Source organism: Hemitrygon akajei, chromosome 25 (genome assembly GCF_048418815.1).
Source record: "Hemitrygon akajei chromosome 25, sHemAka1.3, whole genome shotgun sequence".
NCBI lineage: Eukaryota > Metazoa > Chordata > Chondrichthyes > Myliobatiformes > Dasyatidae > Hemitrygon > Hemitrygon akajei.
Genome location: NC_133148.1, coordinates 41,731,688 through 41,748,422, shown reverse-complemented (window position 1 = coordinate 41,748,422; position 16,735 = coordinate 41,731,688).

Sequence of the window (16,735 nt, the reverse complement as noted above, 5' to 3'; positions counted from 1 at the left end):
TGAACTGATTCCACACATCAGGCTCCTGAACCAGTGTGGATAACTTCACTCACCCCAACTCTGAACTGATTCAACACATCAGGCTCCTGAACCAGTGTGGATAACTTCACTCACCTCAACACTGAACTGATTCCACACATCAGGCTCCTGAACCAGTGTGGATAACTTCACTCACCTCAACACTGAACTGATTCCACACATCAGGCTCCTGAACCAGTGTGGATAACTTCACTCACCCCAACTCTGAACTGATTCAACACATCAGGCTCCTGAACCAGTGTGGATAACTTCACTCACCCCAACACTGAACTGATTCCACACATCAGGCTCCTGAACCAGTGTGGATAACTTCACTCACCTCAACACTGAACTGATTCCACACATCAGGCTCCTGAACCAGTGTGGATAACTTCACTCACCCCAACACTGAACTGATTCCACACATCAGGCTCCTGAACCAGTGTGGATAACTTCACTCACCCCAACTCTGAACTGGTTCAACACATCAGGCTCCGGAACCAGTGTAGATAACTTCACTCACCTCAACCCTGAACTGATTCCACACATCAGGCTCCTGAACCAGTGTTGATAACTTCACTCACCTCAACCCTGAACTGATTCCACACATCAGGCTCCTGAACCAGTGTGGATAACTTCACTCACCTCAACACTGAACCGATTCAACACATCAGGCTCCTGAACCAGTGTGGATAACTTCACTCATCCCAACACTGAACTGATTCCACACATCAGGCTCCTGAACCAGTGTGGATAACTTCACTCACCTCAACCCTGAACTGATTCCACACATCAGGCTCCTGAACCAGTGTGGATAACTTCACTCACCTCAACACTGAACTGATTCCACACATCAGGCTCCTGAACCAGTGTGGATAACTTCACTCACCCCAACACTGAACTGATTCCACACATCAGGCTCCTGAACCAGTGTGGATAACTTCACTCACCCCAACACTGAACTGATTCAACACGTCAGGCTCCTGAACCAGTGTGGATGACTTCACTTAGCTCAACACTGAACCGATTCAACACATCAGGCTCCTGAACCAGTGTGGATAACTTCACTCATCCCAACACTGAACTGATTCCACACATCAGGCTCCTGAACCAGTGTGGATAACTTCACTCACCTCAACCCTGAACTGATTCCACACATCAGGCTCCTGAACCAGTGTGGATAACTTCACTCACCTCAACCCTGAACTGATTCCACACATCAGGCTCCTGAACCAGTGTGGATAACTTCACTCACCTCAACACTGAACTGATTCCACACATCAGGCTCCTGAACCAGTGTGGATAACTTCACTCACCCCAACACTGAACTGATTCCACACATCAGGCTCCTGAACCAGTGTGGATAACTTCACTCACCCCAACTCTGAACTGATTCAACACGTCAGGCTCCTGAACCAGTGTGGATAACTTCACTTAGCTCAACACTGAACCGATTCAACACATCAGGCTCCTGAACCAGTGTGGATAACTTCACTCACCCCAACACTGAACTGATTCCACACATCAGGCTCCTGAACCAGTGTGGATAACTTCACCCACTCCAACACTGAACTGATTCCACACATCAGGCTCCTGAACCAGTGTGGATAACTTCACTCACCCCAACACTGAACTGATTCAACACATCAGGCTCCTGAACCAGTGTGGATAACTTCACTCACCTCAACCCTGGACTGATTCCACACATCAGGCTCCTGAACCAGTGTGGATAACTTCACTCACCCCAACACTGAACTGATTCAACACATCAGACTCCTGAACCAGTGTGGATAACTTCACTCACCTCAACACTGAACTGATTCCACACATCAGGCTCCTGAACCAGTGTGGATAACTACACTCACCCCAACACTGAACTGATTCAACACATCAGGCTCCTGAACCAGTGTGGATAACTTCACTCACCTCAACACTGAACTGATTCCACACATCAGGCTCCTGAACCAGTGTGGATAACTACACTCACCCCAACACTGAACTGATTCAACACATCAGGCTCCTGAACCAGTGAGGATAACTTCACTCACCTCAACACTGCACTGATTCCACAACCTACAGACTCACTGTCAAGGGCTCTACAACTCATGTTCTCAATATTGTTTGTTACATTTTATTTATTGTACTTCCACAATTGGTCATCTTTTGCACGTTGGTTGTGTGTCCGTCTTCTTGTGTGTGTAGTTTTTCATTAATTCTATTGAGTTTCTTGGTATCTATTGTGAATGCCCACAAGTAAATGAATCTCAGGACAGTATATGGTGAAATACACTGTTGGGACTTCGATAATAAATTTAATGTGAGCTTTTGAAACCTGTCATTGATTGAAATTCCTCAGTTTGGCCACTCTTTATCTTTTTCAAGGGGACCGTTTCCTCCAAGTATTCTCCCCGGTGGGAAATTGAAGCATCTTTGGATCCCAGATAAATTTTAAATCAAGACCAGCACCCTTTCCCAGTTCTGTAACCTCTCACTTTCAGTTCCCTCACTGTAAACCTTTCTTGCACTCACTCTCATGTTTAAAAATCCCTTTATATTAAGTTACAACCAGACCTGTGGTCTGTTCAATGTCCAGCGTAACTTTACATTATAATTCTTCCTGATATAACACCATCGAGGACATCTTCGAGAAACGGTGCCTCAAGAATGTGGCATCTATCACGAAAGACCCTCACCATCTGGGACATGCCCTCTTCATATTGCTACCATCGGGGAGGAGGTGCAGGAGCTTGAAGACCCACTGCTAACATTTTAAGAACAGCGTCTTCCCTTCCACCATCAGTTTTCAGAACAGAAAAGAGGGATGTCCATTCAGAATGGAGATGATGAGGAGCTTTTTAAACAGAGAGTGGCAGATCAATGGAATTCATTGCCATGGGAGGCTGTGGAGGCCAAGTCATTGGACATACTTAAGGCGGAAGTTGATAGATTCTTGATTGGTCAGGGCAAGAAGGGATACGGGGAGAAGGCAGGAGATTGGGGCTGAGAGGGAAATGGATCAGCTGTGGTGGAATGGCGGAGAAAACTCAATGGGCCAAATGGCCTAATTTTACTCCTATGTCTTATGATGTTGTCCATTTATCCTTGTTATTCAGATTTCAGATTATTTATTAATTTGTAGAACATATAGTATCATACTGCACAGTTAATTTGTTCTGAACCCTACAATATTTAAGTTATGCACTTTACTTTGTTATCCATTCATAACTCATTTGCAGATTTAATTCTTACTTTCCTAAATCATTGTGTGTTATATGTGTGTTGTGTATACTACTGTGCTTTACACCCTGATCCGGAGAAATGTCTCATTTGGCAACATACATGTATACAGTTAATGTCAATAAGCTTGACCTGACTTGCTGCCCAAACACAACAAATTTCACAACTGATGAAGGGTCTCGGCCCGAAACATCGACAGTGCTTCTCCCTATAGATGCTGCCTGACCTGCTGCGTTCCACCAGCATTTTGTGTGTGTTGCTTGAATTTCCAGCATCTGCAGATTTCCTCGTGTTTGCTTTTGAAATTTCACAACATATAGGTACCAGCCCTCCTTGCCTGCTTATCACCTCTCCCTGGTGCCCCTCTGCCTTCCCTTTCTCCTATTGTCCACTCTTCTCTCCTATCAGATTCCTTCCTCTTCAGCCGTTGACATTTTTCCCTCACACTGACTCCACCTATCACTTTCCAGCTATCCTCCTTTCCCTCCCTCCACCTTTGTATGCTGTCATCTTCCCCTTCTTTACTGGTCCCAAAATAAGGTCTCGACCCGAAATGGCGACTGTTTATTCCTCTCCATAGATGCTGCCTGACCTGCAGCATTTTGGGTGTGTTGCTTTGGATTCCCAGCATCTGCAGATTTTCTCAATTTGAGAATGAACCTGTATATGACTCTGATTCTGAAATTATGACATAAATATGTTTATAAAAGTATTTATTTATAAAATTTGTTTTCAAAAAGGCCAGAAACAGCATAGGTCAGACTCAGGGTGAAACTTCAAGAAAAAAAGGATGTTTTTCAGTAATCTCCAACACGCCTGTTTAAAACCAATGAAGAAATTGGATAAATGCTTTCCAAGTACAAGTCTCCTAAATTAAGAAATTAGAGAGCAGAGTGAGATAGTTATCTCCTGGAGTTAGCACAGATTCGATGGGTTGAATGGTCATTTCTGTGTAATACAGTTCCAAGATTCCAAGAGGAGGGGTAAATGCAAGCAGGCTTTTTCCGTTGAGGCTGGGTGAGACTACGCCTGGAGGTCAAGGGTTTAGGGTGAAAGGTGACAAATTTAAGGGGAACATGAGGGGGAGCTTCAGTACCCAGAGGATTGTGCGGGTGTGAAATGAGATGCCAGACTAAGTGGTGCATGTGGGCTCAATTTCAATGTTTAAGGGAAATGTGGATAGGTACATAGATGAAAGAAGTCCAGGAGAGTTTGGTCCTGTGCAGGCTGATTGGACTAAGCAGTTTAGATGGTCTAACACAGACTAGATGGGCTGAAAGGCCTGTTTCTGTGCTGTACTTTTTTAAGACTCTATTCATACCCCAGATGTGACCAGCAAGCATCCCATAAAGGAACAGTGCGAGGCCCGTGTGGCGCTCTGTAAGAGTTAACCGTGTCACTGCGTAAGTGAGAGTACGTTCCGTTCTCTCCAAGCACAATCCTGGTTTCCCTCTTTGACTGTGTGAAACAGGAAGTCATGGAGGCGAACATGTGGGGGGGGCAGGGAGCTGCGTGCAGTCATTTGCAGGGAGTGGGGGAGGTGGGGGATTTTTGGAGCAGGATTGTTGGTCGAGCGACCACCTGTGCATTCATGCGCCTGTGTGCTGGGCCACACAGGAAGTCCTGACCGAGTGCTGATGAAAGACTCGCAAATTATCAAGGAAACAAACTGTATACAGAAAAACGCAAGAGTACAAGAGGCACTGGAGGGGAGGGGGAAGAGCGCTCTTTGGCGGCTGAGAGAAAAACAACGGTGGTGCCAGCCAAAATGCTCTCTCTGTGAATATCTTCAGCAGCCATTTTCAATGTCGAATGTCCATTTCCTTGTCCTCAGCACCACCATTGCTCCCCTCATACAGCCGTAAGCTCACTGCCTGCATCGGGACGTCAACCCCACTGAACATTCAATGCCACGGCATGCTCATTCAGAGGAGATGTTGACCCCACCCCGTGCAAAACTAACCCACGGTCCCAATCAGAATCAGACTCACTATCACTGACGTATGTCACAGAATTGTTGCTTTGTGCAGAGACGTAAAAAACTACTGCAAGTTGCAATAAAAAAAATACCACAGTCCTCAAATGTCTTAGACACTCTGGTTATATATACGTGCCTAAGACTTTTGCACAGGACTGTAGTAATTTTTTGTATTGCACTGTACTGTTGCCTCAAAAAGAAGCAAATTTTATGACAGATGTGAGGGATGATGACCCTGATTCTGATCTGGGTCTCTGTTGTGGACTGAGAGTGGGGAGGGGTCAGGGAGAGGGGAATCATTGTCAGGGAAAGGGGAAGGGAGAGGAGAGGGAGTGGAAAGCACCAGAGAGACATCCTGTATTAATCAATAAACCAATTGTTTGGAATCAAGTGACCTTGCTGGTGTCTCGGGAATGGGTCCAAAGGTTCAAAGGTTCATTTTATTATCAAAGTATGTGTGCAGAAAACAGCTCTGAGATTCACCTTCTCCAGATAGCCATAAAACAAAGAAAACTCTAGAAGTAGTTAAAAGAACAGCATCAATCCCCTCCCGCACGAAAAGAAAAAGGAACAAAAATTCACAAACCCCAGGCTCCCTCACACAAAATCCAACAGATCACCCACATGGAGAAACAACAAGGACATCAGACCCCTAACCCTCAGCCCGCCAATCAGCAACAAGAAAGAATGGGTAAGAATGTGTCTTCACCCACGTCACCCTCCCCAGCATTTCTTCTCTGCCTCCTGTCCCACACCCCTCCTGCGTCACTCCACCCTCGCCATTCCCAACATCCTTTGCTCCCGCCAGATTTACAAGCTCGCTCTCTGCTCCACGTTGGCAAATACAGTGCGTCACCACGCAAGGAGACATCATCAGTGCACTGTCGATTGTGGTGCGTCCTCCGAGAACACAGAGCAATCAACAACGTACTGGTGATGTTTCCTCATACGATGACAAAATATTTGCAATTAAGTTGCCGAGACTGGACAGCAATTCACCCTAACCATCAAGCACCCAGGCTCCATGATTTACATACACGTATAGTTCTTATTGTAATTTTCAGTTTTCATTATTATGTTTTGCAAAGTACTGCTACGCTAAACAACAAATTTCAAGATATTAGACCTGATTCTAATTCGGATTCTGATCTTGCTTCAGGTATTTACGGGTCCGATTGAAAGTCCGGGTTACATTTCCCAGCTGGTCCCGCTCATAAACAAAACAGAAACATTGGGTGAAGCTCTCGCCAAGCAGAATCCCGGCCATGAGCAGCCCATGTCGGTAGAGCAGGGATACCCGACCCGTTTGAAGATGAGACCCCAAGCCTTTTATTTACTTATTTTGTGGAGATGGTGCATAGAAAAGGCCCTTCCGGTCCTTCGAGAGTGTGCTGGGTGGGCGGGAGGGAGGAACGGGGCTTGCTTTGCTGTTGTTGTTGTTATTTTGTCGCTTGTTATGACCTGTACTGTTCTGCCGAGCATTGTGGGCATGCAATGTTGGCACCGGAATGTGTGGCGACACTTTGCGGGCTGCCCCCGCCCGCCCCTGGCTGTGTTGGTTACTGACACAAACAATGCATTTCGCTGAGGGTTTCAATGGGCACTTGATAAATAAATCTGAATGCGAATCTGGTTCTGAGGGAGGTGACGGGGGATGTCGGAATCAGGTTTATAAGTCTCTGACTTACAGGACATGAAATTTGTTACTGAGCGGCAGTACATTGGCAAAATAAACAAATAGAGGACAGAATAGTGGAGACAGTCTGAGATGGAGGGGGGGTGTAGACTTAGACCATCATTCACAGCGCATCCTGGGGTGTGCTGGTTGTTAACACAGGCAACAAAGACAGTTTGTTTTGTAGTCAACATTTCAGTAATGTTTGAATAATCTTGTATGTATTTGATTAAGAATCTTGCTCATTTAAATAATGAATTACTGTTTATATGTAAAAATATGTTAATTGCATACATGATCACGCTACCACGTGATACGTGTGCACCTCGCTTAAAGGAAACACGAACTGGATCTGCTTTCCCGGACTCCATATCTTTCTTTGAATTCATAGTGACACATTTCACTGTACACGTGAGGAATCAACCTGAATCTCTCATCTGAAGTCACGTCGCGACCAAAGCCTCGGCTGCTCACTCAGCCTGACGTAGAAGATCCCGCAGCCCCAACCTCCACTTGTCAGAGGAGCAAACGGCAGCATATTGAGGTCTCACTCCCACACTTCGGAAAAGCTTTGCGGTCGATTTCGGCTGCTCTGCTCTTGCACTCTACCCTGAACCACTTGCCGAACTGCTTGAAGCTCACCATTGAACATTCGATGGATGTATGTCAAGGTCATCACAGTGTGAAATAAAACAATGATTTCACTTTCAGAATCAATCAGGTTTAATACCACTGGCATGTGTTGTGAAATTTGTGGTTTTGCGGCAGCAGTACATTGCAAAACATGATAATGAAAACTATAAATTACAATAAAAAGTATCTATAACAAAAGGAAAATTAAGTTAAATAAGCAGTGCTAAACAATGGAAAGAAGTAGTGAGGTAGTTGTCATTGTTTCATTGTCCGTTCAGAAATCTGATGACGGAGGGGAAGAAGTTGTTGCTGAAATGTGGAGGGTGTGTCTTCAGTCTCCTGTAGCCCCCTCTCTGATAGCAGCAATTTTGACCATTAACTTGCCCTGTCTGGTGTTTATGGTAGAGAAGCTGAACTTGACTTAAATAACTAGTTAGTTCAATGGACAAGGACTTTGATATTTTTCCCAATGTTGTTGGGATTACTCCGTGTGGAATGACCAGCCTTGGATTTTTGGACATTGCAAACACGCTCAAGGCCACTGGTAGCTCAGAAATCAACATGTTGATCATAGACACAGGCACTGAGAACCAGCAACCTTGCCCGCTAGAAGGGGTCAGTGCATCTTATGGTTGAAAATTTGACAGACAGACAGACATACTTTATTGATCCCGAGGGAAATGGGGTTTCGTTACAGCTGCACCAACCAAGAATAGTGTAGAAATATCGCAATATAAAACCATAAATACTTAAATAATAATAAGTTAATCATTCCAAGTGGAAATTAGTCCAGGACCAGCCTATTGGCTCAGGGTGTCTGACACTCCGAGGGAGGAGTTGTAAAGTTTGATGGCCACAGGTAGGAATGACTTCCTATGACGCTCAGTGTTACATCTCGGTGGAATGAGTCTCTGGCTGAATGTACTCCTGTGCCTAACCAGTACATTATGGAGTGGATAGGAGTCATTGTCCAAGATGGCATGCAACTTGGACAGCATCCTCTTTTCAGACACCACCATCAGAGAGTCCAGTTCCATCCCCACAACATCACTGGCCTTACAAATGAATTTGTTGATTCTGTTGGTGTCTGCTACCCTCAGCCTGCTACCCCAGCACACAACAGCAAACATGATAGCACTGGCCACCACAGCCTCGTAGAACATCCTCAGCATCGTCCGGCAGATGTTAAAGGACCTCAGTCTCCTCAGGAAATAGGGACGGCTCTGACCCTTCTTGTAGACAGCCTCATTGTTCTTTGACCAGTCCAGATTATTGTCCATTCATATCCCCAGGTATTTGTAATCCTCCATTATGTCCAAACTGACCCCTTGGATGGAAACAGGGGTCACCGGTGCCTTAGCCCTCCTCAGGTCCACCACTAGCTCCTTAGTCTTTTTCACATTAAGCTACAGATGATTCTGCTCGCACCATGTGACAAAGTTTCCCACCGTAGCCCTGTACTCAACCTCATCTCCCTTGCCGATACATCCAACTTCTGAAGATGGCAAGACTCTGTGTTGTAGTTGAAGTCCGAGGTGTAGATGGTGAGGAGAAAGGGAGACAGGACAGTCCCCTGTGGAGCCCCAGTGCTGCTGACCACTCTGTCTGACACACAGCGTTGCAAGCGCACGTACTGTGGTCTGCCAGTCAGGTAATCAATAATCCATGACACCAGGGAAGCATCCACCTGCGTCACTGTCAGCTTCTCACCCAGCAGAGCAGGGCGGATGGTGTTGATCGCACTGGAGAAGTCAAAAAACATGACCCTCACAGTGCTCGCCGACTTGTCCAAGTGGGCGTAGACACGGTTCAGCAGGTAGACAATGGCATCCTCAACTCCTAGTCGTTCAAAGTAAATTTATTATCAACTACATATATGTCAGCAGTTACAAACAGTTAATTTTCTTGTGGGCATTCATAGTAAATACAAGAAACACAACAGAATCATAGAACATACAGGCCCTACAGCACACACAGGCCCTTCGGCCCACAATGTTGTGCCAACCATGTAACCCACTCTCGAAACTGCCTAGAATTTCCCAACCGCATAGTCCTCTATTTTTCTAAGCACCATGTACCTATCCCTTTTGGTTTTCAAGAGCCTGATGTTTGAGAGGTAATAACTGTTCCTGAAACTGGCAGTGTGGGTCCTGAGGCTCCTGTACCTTCTTCCTGATGGCAGCAATGAGAAGAGAGCATGGACTGGGAAGTTGGAGGTCTCTGATGTTAAACTCTGCTTTCCTGCGACAGTGCACCATGTAGATGGGCTCAGTGGTGGGGAGGGCTTTACCCGTGATGGACTGGGCCGATTTCATTAGTTTTTGTAGGATTTTCAGCTCTCTACAGCCAGTCTTATCTGAATGTGCTGCAGAGTTTCACAACATGTCAGGGCTGTACCATACCCCTTAAAGGCCAGACAACAGATTCAAATCAGAATCAGATTTAATATCACTGACTTGCAGGCTGTCATTTTTTTTGCTTTGTAGCAGCAATACCGTGCAAAGGCACAAGATTACTATGGAATACAACGATAAATAAATAGTACCAAAAAAGGACAGCTCAGAAATCTGATGGCAGAGCAGAAGAATCTGTTTCTGAATCACTGAGTGCAGATTTTCAGGCTCCCCGAAGATAGGGATATGAAGAGGGCATCTCCTCGATGGTGAGGACGTAGTAATGGATGCTGCTTTCTTGAGGAACCTCCTCATGAAGGTGATTTCAATGTTGGGAAGGGTTTCACCTATGATGGAGCTGGCAGGGTCTACAACCGTCTGCAGCTTCTTATGATTCCTTGCACTGGAGCCTTCACCTCAGGCTGTGAGGCAAACAGGTCTCGGACACCTCCTCTTTACCAATCCCAGAACTCAGACGTCACCAGTGAAAACCAGGCCATCATCTCCTGCACTGGGACAGATCTCGTTATATCAGGACATCACCCCTCCAACGTGATAGAGGGCAACTTCCGACACCAATCTCTGACCCAAGACCCTTCCTGATGCAGGATTCTGACTGAAGCTACGACAATTCATTGCTTCTGACAGATACTGCTTGACATGCTGAGTTCTTCCAAAAGATTGCTTGTTGGTGCATCGTATGAGGTTCTGTGTGAGGGCAAAGCAGAAATAAATTGTCTTCACTAATCTGTCAAAAACATTATAGGCACAACCCTCCCCACCATCACATGGAATGGTTACTACACCTCAACCATCAGGCTCTTAAAGCAAAGATTACTTCTCTCAACTTTGCTTGCCCCATCCCACAAACAATGAGCTCACTTTCAAGGACTCTTCATCTCTTCATCTCATCTTCTCTATACTTATTGCTTATTTATTATTAATATTTTTATTTTTTCCCAGCTCAAGCGGGTAAAACCTGAGATATGGGCATAGCCAAGCACACTCATTTCTCACAAAATGCTGATGGAACACAGCAGGTCAGGCAGCATCTATAGGGAGAAGCGCTGTCGACGTCTCGGGCCCTTCGTCCTGACAAAAGGTCTCGGCCCGAAACGTCGACAATGCTTCTCCCTATAGATGCTGCCTGACCAGCTGTGTTCCACCAGCATTTTGTGTGGGTTGCTTGAATTTCCAGCATCTGCAGATTTCCTCATGTTTGACACTCATTCTCAATTGCTAGGAACCTTTCTGGACTATTCTAGCTATTGTGACTAGTGTAGCTTTCTGGAAATTTACAAAGATATTACTGTGTAGGCCTAATTGTTTAATGCGATTGTGTAGTGCCCTTGGGATGATACCAGTTGTAGATATTAATATCGGAACAATGTATATACCCTGTTCATGTTCCAAAGTCTTTCATTTTCCTCTTCTAGTTCAGCATACTCCTGGTGCTTTTCACTCACTGATTTCTGTAAGTTATGTGTGTTTGGAATCTATTAAATGGTGTGGCCAAGTGGTTAAGGCATTGGTCTAGTGATCTGAAGGTTGCTAGTTCGAGCCTCAGCCAAGGTGCGTGTTGTGTCCTTGAGCGAGGCACTGAACCACGCATTGCTCTGTGATGACACCGGTGCCAAGCTGCACCGGCTCTTGCCCTTCCCTTGGACAACATCGGTGGCGTGGAGAGGGGAGACTTGCAGCTTGGGCAACTGCCGGTCTTCCATACAACCCTGCCCAGGCCTGCGCCCTGGAAACTTTCCAAGGCGTAAATCGATGGTTTCTATTTATCTCATCTATTAAATAAGTGGTTCTTGCTTGTTTATCCTGTACTATTAAATCCAGACGGTCCTATCAGTAATGACGGATCATTCATAATACGATTTGTGGTATTCTGACTCTAAAACTGGATCAGGCGTGTATTTATAGTAGTGTGATTTCATTATGAGTTTGTACTTTAAAGCAAGATTTTGGTGAATGATGCTTGTCACGTGATTGTGCCTGTGTAAGTAAAGGAGAAGGGATAAAAGTTCCAACAGGCTGAGAGATTAACTTGTGCAGCTCATTTCCAACTCATTTCTACAAGTTAGCAACTGAATTTCAAAATCAGTCTTTATTCCCGAACAATACAGTACATGCAAGCCTCTTCCGGGTAACAAAACGGTTCCTAAAGAAAATTTTGTCATAAGTTGGAAAATATAAAAATGTACCTCTACAATACTGTGATGAACAACACGAAAGATACATCAGACAAATAAGAAAGGATAATTATTAAAAGTGTAGAGAGAGGAAACTAATTCTTCAACACACAATTATACATACTTTCAATGTTCGGCTGTAATAATATTATGGGGACTATTCTTATAGCCCCACAAAAGGACCATAAGCTTGTCCTGGTTTGGAGGCTTGCGTGCCTCAATGACCCAGAGAGCTATGTTGTCTAGAGTCAGGGCTTTATGCTTTGGCTCTTGGTAGGGTCACCCATGCCAAACAGGTCAAAGGGTAGAGGTCAGACTGAGAGGGGTCCACCGGTCCTCCGGGTTCGGGGGTTCAGCTCAGGGTTACAACCCTGACTGATCAAACAAAACGGTTAGGAAAACAGCAATGAAGAATCCTTCTACATCCGAGTGTGACGGTATTCCTGAGTCTCCACCCGGGACGTGTGTGACTGACAGTAGTGAAAACCGAGAGGAAGCCTCTGACACGATGACAGAAGCCCTGAACACCGACAGAGATGGAGGCCAATCCACATCAGGGCTGCGTATGAAGATCTTCCTTTCAATCAGGAGCGCCATCGAGATTTAAAGGCAGAGTTTTACGGCAGTTTCTCTGAGCCGGGAAGTGACCAATCAGCAAGAGGAGTTCGTTAAAAAGGGCCAGTAAGAATAATTCAAGTGCAGGCAGACCGCCCATTCTTGGAGCAGACATCGTTTTGGAGTGCGCCAGTGTTTAGAGAGGCTTAGGTGAGATCAGTTTTGGGTGAGGTACATTGTCTTGTAAATTACTCTCTCCCTCTCTCTCTCTCTCTCTCTCTCTCTCTCTCTCTCTCTCTCTCTCTCTCTCTCTCTCTCTCTCTCTCTCTCTCTCTCTCTCTCTCTCTGTCCTTCGCCCCTCATCTGTTAGGGCATAGTAAATGAGTGAGAATGGCTCCAGGGGTAGTGTTCTGTACTGTGTGGGATGTGGGAAGTCTGAGAGACTCCAGTCTCCCAGGTAAACAGATGTGTACCAGGTGCGCCAGGCTGCAGCTCCTGAGAGAACGTATTAAGGAACTGGAGCTGCAGCTCTGTGACTCATACATGAGACTAAGGAGGTGACAGACAGAAGCTACAGGGAGTTAGTCACCCCCAGGTTGCAGAAGACAGGTTAACTAGGTGACTACCAGGAGAAGGAAGGGAAATGGACAGCCAGTGCAGAGTACACCTGTGGCCGTTCCCCTCAATATAACTTTAGATACTACTGAGGGGGACAGCCTACCGGGGGGACCTACAGTGACCGGGTCTCTGGCTCTGCGTCCGGTGCTGTGGCTCAGAAGAGCAGAGAGGGGAAGAGGACTGCAGTGTTGATAGGAGATTCCTTGGTCACAGGAACAGAGATGAAGTTCTGAGGGCTCGATAGAGACATCGGGATAGTATGTTACCTCCCGGTGCCTGATCAGGGAAGTCTTGGATCGGGTCCATGGCATTCTCAAGGGCAAGGGTAAGCAGCCAGAAGACTTGGTGTATATTGACTTGGTGAGGAGGTCACTGAGAGAGCAGGACATTAAAAAAAGATTATCATTATGTAAAGATTCTTACAATAAAAATAAAATGGTCATGCAAAGGAGGAATAGCGAGGAACTTTCTCTTTACCCTATTGACAAATGTCCTTCAACATGTCAGTCCGTGGTCTCTTGTGGCAAAATGAGGCCATCCTCGGGGTAGAGGAGCAACACGTTATATTCGGTCTGGATCACCTTCAACCTGACGGCATGAACATTGATTTTCTGGCGAAGAAAAATTTCCCTCCCCTTCCCCTTTTCCACTGTTCCCCACTCTGACCTTTTACGCCTTCTCAGCTGCCTATCACCTCCCCCTGGGTCTTCTCCTCCTTCCCTTTCTCCTCTGGTCCACTCTCCTCTCCTATCAGGTTCCTTCCTCTCCAGCCCTTGACCTTTCCCACCCGCCTGGCTTCACCAATCACCTTCCAGCTACCTTCCTTTGCCTTCCTCCACCTTTTCATTCTGCCTCCTTCCCCCTTCCTTTCCAGTCCTGAGGAAGGGTCTCAGCCCAAAACATCGGCCGTTTATTCCTTTCCACAGATGCTGCCTGACCTGCTGAGTTCCTCCAGCATTTTGTGTGCGTTGCTCTGGATTCCCAGCGCCTGCAGAACTTCTCATGTTTAGAACGTCGTTTGATGCTGTCTAAAATCACACACACAGGACGTGGCATAGATTCTTTGCCCCACCGTGTACCAAACACAATGCTAAGTTAGACTAATCCCTCCGTCTGCACTTGATCCACATATTTTCATTCCCTGCACATTCATACGCCCTTGAATGGTGCTATCAGCCTTGGCAGGGTGTTCTAGAAACCCAGCGTTCTGCCCAAAAGCTCACCCCCTGTAAACATTTCCCCCTCACCTTAAAGCTATGCCCTCTGGCGGTCAGCATTTTACCCTGGGGCAAAGATTCTGACTGTCTATATAATATATCTATGCCTTTCACAACTTTATAAACTTCTGTCAGGTCGCCCCTCTTCCTCCAGTGCTCCGGAGAAAACAAAATGAGGTTCCCAACGCACACGAAGCGCTGGAGGAACTCAGCAGGTCGGGCAGCATCTATGGAAAAGGATCAACACCAGAAATTCTGCAAATGCTGGAAATCCAGAGTAATGCACGCAAAATGCTGGAGGAACTCAGCAAGTCAGGCAGGATCTATGTCAACATTTCGGGCCGAGACCCTCCATCGGGACTGGAAGGGAGGTGGAAGAAGGGAGAGAAGTTCAAGCTGCAGGTGAGGGGGGAAGGTAGGTGGATGGGGCGCGCGGGCGTGAAGTCAGAACCTGGGAGGTGATAGGAGGAAGAGGTGAAGGGTTTCTCCAGGTTCTCCAATGCCTCCTGCTAAGTGAATCAGTGCTCACCCACGAGAGAGTCAGGAACCCGCAAACAAAAGTCCGGTTCAAACGCCTCCTGGTCCCACCACACCCCCAACTAGCATCCTCTCTCCAAGGAACTGCCAAGCGATCAAGGACTGTAGGGAACATCAGAACTCTGCTGGTTCTCCGACCGGAGGAGGAGAGAGCAGGACAAGGAAACAAAAGGGTGGACAGAGGGAGACCGGGGTGGGGAGGGGGGTGGAAATCCATTGGGTGGGACACTACATGTGCGGCTCATTTCCAATTCAGTTTTTCAGATTAGCATGCAACCCGCTCGAAGCTCAGATTTAATAAACTCTAATGCTGCCAGGTTTTACCTGCATTAATCTTCCATTTATATTCAGGGTCATGAATTCACCCTCCATTCATTTTTGGCTGCAGTATAATCCTCTCAGTTTCGTCCATTATGTAAAACATTTTAATTACACAGGAGGCAGCTCAGCTGTCAGCTCGCTCACTAATCACAGAGGGAAAATGTGTTCATTTGCTGTCCATTCTTCCAACTTCAGTCCCAATTGTTCTTTTTTAACCATTTTCTCTCCTCTCGTTTTTCCCAAATAGAATGAAGTCCATGAACTTGACTCTTGGGCTCGCCTGGATGTCAGTGGTCAACTATTTCTCTCGGGTTCAGAACCCGGTACTGACCATAAGATATAGAAGAAGAATTGGGCCATTTGGCCCATCGAGTCTGCTCCGCCATTTCGATAGAATTGAACTTTGTCGTCATTGCTCAAGACAACGAGGTTGCAGCGCTACTCCAGTCCGTGAAAAACAGATATTTACAATGCACGTGGTGCGGCTTAATTTTAAAAATGTCCCATATTTACATGCAACAAGTTACTTTGATAGTCCATAACGCACAAAGGCAGGGATGTTGGGAAGAAGCTGTTTTTCAGTCTAACCGTCTTGGCTAGGATGTTTCAGTATTTCCTACCAGATGGCAGGAGATTGAACAGACAGCCTTTAGGACCATATGATATAGGAGCAGAATTGGGCCATTTGGCCCATCGAGTCTGCTCCGCCATTTCATCATGGCTGATCCCTTTCCCTCTCAGCCCCGATCTCCTGCCTCCTCCCGGCATCGCTCATGCCCTGACTAATTAAGAATCTATCTACCTCTGCCTTAAATATACCCAACGACATGGCATCCACAGCTGACTGTGGCAGCAGATTCCACAGATTCACCGTTCTCTGGCTAAAGAAATTCCTCCTCATCTCCGTGCTAAATGGACATTGTTCTAGTCTGAAGCTGTACCTTCTGGTCTTGGACTCCCCCACCACAGGAAATATCACACACACAATATGCTGGAGGAGCTCAGCAGATCAGGCAGCATCTATGGATCTCACACATGACGTGAAGTTTGTTGTTTTGCAGCAACGGTACAGAGAAAAAGTCTAAATAATGCCAAGAGAAAAGGAATCGTGAGGTAGTGGTCATGGGATCGGCATAGTAGCAGAGCGGTTAGCGTAATGCTATACAGTCCCAGCTGTATGGTCAGGGTTCGATTCCCTCCATTGTCTATAAGGAGTTTGTACATTCTCCCCCATTACCTCCGGGTGCCCTGGTTTCCTCTCATATTTCAAAGACGTACTGTTAGGGTTAGTGAGTTGTGGGCCTGCTATGTTGGGGCAAGAGGCCTAATCCTACTCCTATGTCTTTTGGTCTTATTGG